The following is a 5620-nucleotide window of genomic DNA, read 5'->3' as shown; positions in this document are numbered from 1 at the left end:
CATATACCAAGCATAGAGTCCAGCATCTTATTGTCCAGATAAGTTCAACGGCTTCTTGGGGAGACCTTCTCTGGTCTGAAGGTAGAGACAACAGATTAAAATCCTGACCAATGAAAAGCCCCAACATAACATCAGCAACAATATACAATGTTATGAAATTAATTGACATAGTATTGAGTAAACAATATGTTAAAAATAATGCAAGTTCTTAACCACATCCTGTGACTAAAAAAATATGGAAGGCTTCATGAATTTGCGTGTCATCCTTGCGCAGGGGCCATGCTAATCTTCTCTGTATCGTTCCAATTTTAGTATATGTGCTGCCGAAGCGAGCACTAATAGTGTCTTTCAATTCTTGCATACTTGTTTTGGCCTGATCAGCTCTGCTTCCAGCTTTTTGCTTGTTTCCCCCTGGTGATAGGAAATATCTTCTAATTTTGAGATTCTTTCTTCTGCCTCTTTCATTCTATTCTGGAGACTCTCCACTGTACTTTTAATTTGTTCTACTGTATTCTTCATTTCTGATATATCAGCTTTCATTTGACTCATTTCCAGTGTGACATATTCCTTGAATTCCTTGAATGCCTGCTTTACGTGCTTCTCATTGTTGATAAGAAGTTTTATAACAAGTGTTTTGAATTCTGTATCCTCCATTTTCTCGATGTCATCCTCAGTGAACTCTGAGGTTGGCAAAGGGCTTTGCTCCTTTGCATGGGAGTCTTCAGTAATATTCATTGTGCCTGTGTCTCTTCTTTTGCTCTTGGTCGTTGTCCTTCTGGTTATCAGACTCCTCTCCTTAAGGCAGTTTTCTAAGCTCTGTCACCCACATGTCTACAGTTCGATTGTATCTATTGCAGTTGGCACACGGCTCTTTGTTTGCAATCACTTGTGCCACTCCCTCCAGCGAGTTTCAGGTCTGGGTTCTTTTGTTAGATTTCCACCGTGGTCTCTGTAGCCCCAGCTTCTGCCTCACCAGTCTCCACTCCCTTTGATACTGTGCTGAGGCTGCACCGTTGTCTGTATAACCTTTCTCCCACTTCCGGTTGCAGCAGGTCCCAGGATTAGGGAGACACCAGGTGTCCTATATAGCTAGGTTGTTGGTGCTGCTGATCTTGCAGGAACTTGTTGGCTATTAGGTCTGAGGGCCACACGGACCTATTTTGACCCATACGATGCCATAGTCAGTACTATTTTCCTGTGGAACCAGTGCAATGCACTGAGCTCACTGAGTCCTCGCTGACCTTAGCACATGTGCAGCTCACTGTTGTCCCCTGCAGTCTTAACTTCTTTGCCACACTGAAGGAAATGGTGCCTATGTGCCACTACTGGAGTTCTTGGTCTGCCGGCCGTCAGGTCTGAGGGCTACCCGGACCTGTGTTGGGTGGATGGAGCCTGTAGGATGCCATGTTGTTGCAGTTCACTGAGTCAGATATGAGTTCACACCCAACTCCATGCATGCGCAGTCCTGTCCATAGCCCTTGCTTCCCTTAAACAAAATGGCGCCTTATTCGACTCTAGGGAATGGACTGGGCTGTGAAATTCACCCAGTTCCCACACTGCCCGTCTGGGACCTGTTGCTCTGTCTCTGCTCCTGGTCAAATCAAGCAGACCAGCAGGACGAGCAGTGAGTTGTCTGGGTTCACCTCTGGAGCTCCTGGTAAACGTCCCTTCCCACCTGGTTGCTGGTGGAGTTCTGGCTGCCAGAGGCTTTCAGATCGCCGTTCACTGAATGGCGCTGGGGTATCAATCACTGCAACACCACACCGTTGTTTCCGCAGCTTTCCTGTGTCTGTCAGTCTCCAGGTACCCCTCTGCTGTTGTTCTGTCCTCTTCTATTTCCTGGAATGTGCTATCTCTGCTTTATGCTGTTTAAACGTGTCCTTACCCTATTCTGCCACCTTGATTCTCCATTTTTTAAAAACGATTTATTTATTATTTATTATTTTTATTGGAAAGTCAGATATACAGAGAGAAGGAGAAACAGAGGAAGATCTTTCATCTGATGGTACACTCCCCAAGTGGCCGCAACAGCCAGAGCTGAGCTGATCCAAAACCAGGAACCAGGAGCTTCTTCCAGGTCTCCCATGTGGGTGCAGGGTCCCAAGGCTTTGAGCTGTGCTTGACTGCTTTCCCAGGCCACAAGCAGAGAGCTGGATGGGACGCAGGGCAGCCAGGACATGAGCTGGCACCCATATGGGATTCTGGTGCATGTAAAGTGAGGAGTTTAGCCCTAAGCTATTGCACAGTGTCCCAGGGCTAATTTTTTAATGCTTCAGTCTTTGCTTAAACCCCCACATTCTGACCTTTATTGGATGCAACGCCTTTGTCCAGGGTTTCCTTTTGACAGAGTGACTTCTTTCAAGTTACCCCACTTTCCTAGCCTTGCCCTGCCCCCCGTGAGAGTTGTGAATCTTCCTGTCACTCCCAGCCTAGGCCTTATCACTCTAAACCACCTGCCTAAGACAGCCTACGATAGCGGACTGCACTTCCTCCCACTGCAGCATGAGGAAGCCACCCTGGGCAGTGAACACAGATTGCCCAGCTCAGCGGAAATCGGAGTAACTGACCATCCTAACTCCGTTTCTAGGGAAGCATTTTCCAGAAGCTTCCCCTGGCGGAGATGAGACAATTAGGGCAGAGGAAAGGCCCGCTCCCCACACCTTCATCTCCCCAGGAAAGGTACCCAGGACCCAGGGTGGCACTGTTCCTGCACTCCCTGATTAACACATGGAGGAGGGGTGTCTCTGGAACCTGCTGGAAGCCCCATAACTGCTGTGTCTTTGTAGAAACTCAAACAACTCTCAGAGATAAGAAAGATTCCTCTGTGAAGGAAGTGTGGTACCTGTTGCCAGTGGTGCTCTGGGTGCTGTGATGTTCCATTTACGACCTGGGAAAGCAGCAGAGGACGCTCAAGTACTTGGGTGTCTGCAACCCATGTAATAGACCTGGAGAAGCTCCTGGCTCCTGGCTTCAGATCAGCTTAGCTCTGGCCATTGCTCTCACTTGTGGAGTGAATCATTGGACGAAAGATCTTCCTCTCTGTCTCTCATCCTCTCTGTATATTTGACTTTGTAATAAAAATAAATAGCTCTTTTTAAAAAAGTTACCAACCATTCAAAGAAACAAAACTACAATTAATATTGAGGAGAAAATGAAATCAAGTGAAACCCAATCCAGAGCTGGCATAGGGGCCAGCACCGTGGAACAGCAGACCAAGCCTCCACTATAGACTTCAGCACCACCATCCCGTATGGCACTCATTGGAGTCCTGGCTGCTCTAAGCTGCTCCACTTCCTATCCAGCCCCCTGCTTATGGCCTGGGAAAGCAGCCGAGGATGGCCCCGAGTCCTTGGACCCTGCATCCAGATGGGAGACCTGGAAGCTCTTGGTTCCTGATTCTGATGGGCTCAGCGCTGGCTGTTGCAGCCATTTGGGGAGTGAACCAGCAGATGGAAGATCTCTAGAAAAACTTTAAAAGTTAACAGACCATCAGGGAACTTGGGGAACTTCCATCAGCTAAATCTACGATAATGAAAGTTCCTGAGGTAGAGATGAGAGCAGGACAGAGTAAGCATTTGCAGAGGTCATGGTTGAAAAATGTCAGCTTTGTGGAGAACTGCCAGTCCACAGCTGCCCACAGCTGCACAAGCTGCCAGCACAGTGGGCAGGAAGAAAGTGAAGCAACCAAAGGGCTCCGAAACTCAGAGTGGAGAGGGGCTTGGGGCTGCTGACTCCAGCTTCCTGCTGAAGCCCACCCTGGAGGCACGGGGGATGGCTCCAGCAGCAGGGTTCGCGTCCTACGGGAGCCCCCCTATCCAGCTCCTGACTCCTGGTGCAGCCCTGGCCGTGGCAGGCGTTTGGAGAGCAAACTGGAGGATGAGAGCTCTCTTCCGTCTCTCTGTGTGTGCTTTTCTTTCTTGCTATGTGTTTTTGTCTCTCCATGCTAACAAAAATAGTAAAAATGCTGCAATTGCTCAAAGCCCATCATCAAGAGGAAATCCTGCAAGCAGCCAGAGGGGAAGAGACATACCGCGCACATCAATTTGGGGGGTGGGATGGAATTAGAACGAGGAAGAAATCAGTTTAGCAACATCAAAAACACTGAAAGAAAACAACTGTCCATCAGGAATCCTATCTACTCCCTGTAAAAACATCTTTCAAAAATGATGACAAAATAAATAACTTTTCAAGGAAACAAAAGATGAAAAAATTCCTCGCCAGCCAACCTGCAGTGGCAAAGAAAGTCCTTGAGGCAGAAAAAGAGAGAGAGAGAGAGACAGATGAAAGGATCGCAGAGAGAAATACAACTACGGAGAGGAGTGAAGGTCATGGGCACAGCGGTGGGGCAGCTCAGAAGCCTGGGGTCTCAGCTCGCATAATACGAGAGATTGGGGCTAGAATCCCTTAGATGCTCCTTTTTAAGATTTTTTTTTTAAATCTATTTTAACTTTCTTTGGGAGAGAACCATCTGGAAGTTCATTCTCCCAATTGCATACAACCAACCACCAGGGTGGGCCATGCTGAACCAGCAGCCTGGAATTTGATCCAGAACTCCTCATGAGTGGCAGGGACTCAAGCACTTGAGTCAGGGTTGGCACCAGCAGGCAGCTGGATATCAGGCGGAGAAGCTGGGCTCAAACAAGGCTCCGATGTGAGGTGTGGCCATCCCAAGTAGCCACTTAATGACTGGGCAAACACCTGCCCTGGGGGTCCTGAGCTGGGACTGCCGGCCACAGCACCTCCATGTGACATCCGTGCGATCTCTCTGTGCGCAGCAGTTGGAGTCCAGGATGCAAAAGTGGACGAAGGCCTTTGGCATCCCAGCGTGGGCGTTGCACAGAAACATGTAGGATGAACTTGATTGACCAAGAAGATCAAAAGCCTTATTATGTTTTTGTGTTTTTTGGTGAAGTTAGTGAAAAGGTGAGGAAATCACTAAAATACATTCAGATATAAAGTGGGCAGAGAGGAAGGTGGGAAGAGAGATATTTCCACTTCCGTCTTGTGTCCACAGGGAGAGACGGGGCAGCCCTCCCGTTGCCTGGCTTCTTGTGAGCCTGGGAAGGGACTGGTTGCCTAGTACCACCCTCAAGTTCCAGGTGAGGGGAAGGGTAACTTGACTGACAAGTAAACAGACTGTATCATAGGATGGGGAAGGTATGGCTTTCAGTTAATGAGTTTGTTGCCTGCCTGATTCATTTCATTCCCTCCTGATATTTCCAACCTCTATTCTTTCTCTCTCTTTTTTAAATCTAAATTTAAATTTTTGATGATGTATACGTAGTTGGTTCTGAAATACTGTCGATCTCGCTGCTTCAAGGATGAGGAAATCCTTCCAGGGTCCATTGGCTGACATAGTCCATCTTAGAATCTCAATCTGTCCAGATATTTGCTGTCAACACTTGGCTGGGGTAGTTGATCAATTTGTTCTGTTCTCCTTCCTCTGCTATGGTGCCCGATGTCCTCTGCAGGCCTCAGTGGACTGCAGTATCCTCCATGTGCATCTGGGCATGCTCAGGCCGTTCACTGCTGCATCTTAGCCACAGAGGAGGCCCAGTTCTGACACTCCACAGTCAGACCACAGCTCCTGTGATTCTCCCCATGGCTGGAGTTCTGAGTC

General features: G+C 48.2%; 1 non-coding gene across 1 annotated transcript; it reads right to left on the bottom strand.

Annotated features, from left to right (window-relative positions):
- Positions 1-229: 229 nt before the first annotated feature.
- LOC121146314 lies at positions 230-336 on the bottom strand. Its single transcript, XR_005882182.1, has one exon. It is a non-coding gene; the product is annotated as a U6 spliceosomal RNA (small nuclear RNA).
- Positions 337-5620: the final 5284 nt, after the last annotated feature.

This window comes from Ochotona curzoniae, unplaced genomic scaffold, assembly GCF_017591425.1.
Source record: "Ochotona curzoniae isolate NIBS_2020 unplaced genomic scaffold, NIBS_Ocur_1.0 scaffold_3890, whole genome shotgun sequence".
Lineage (NCBI taxonomy): Eukaryota > Metazoa > Chordata > Mammalia > Lagomorpha > Ochotonidae > Ochotona > Ochotona curzoniae.
Note: the sequence above shows the minus strand (reverse complement) of the source record. Positions and strands in the feature narration are given on the sequence as shown.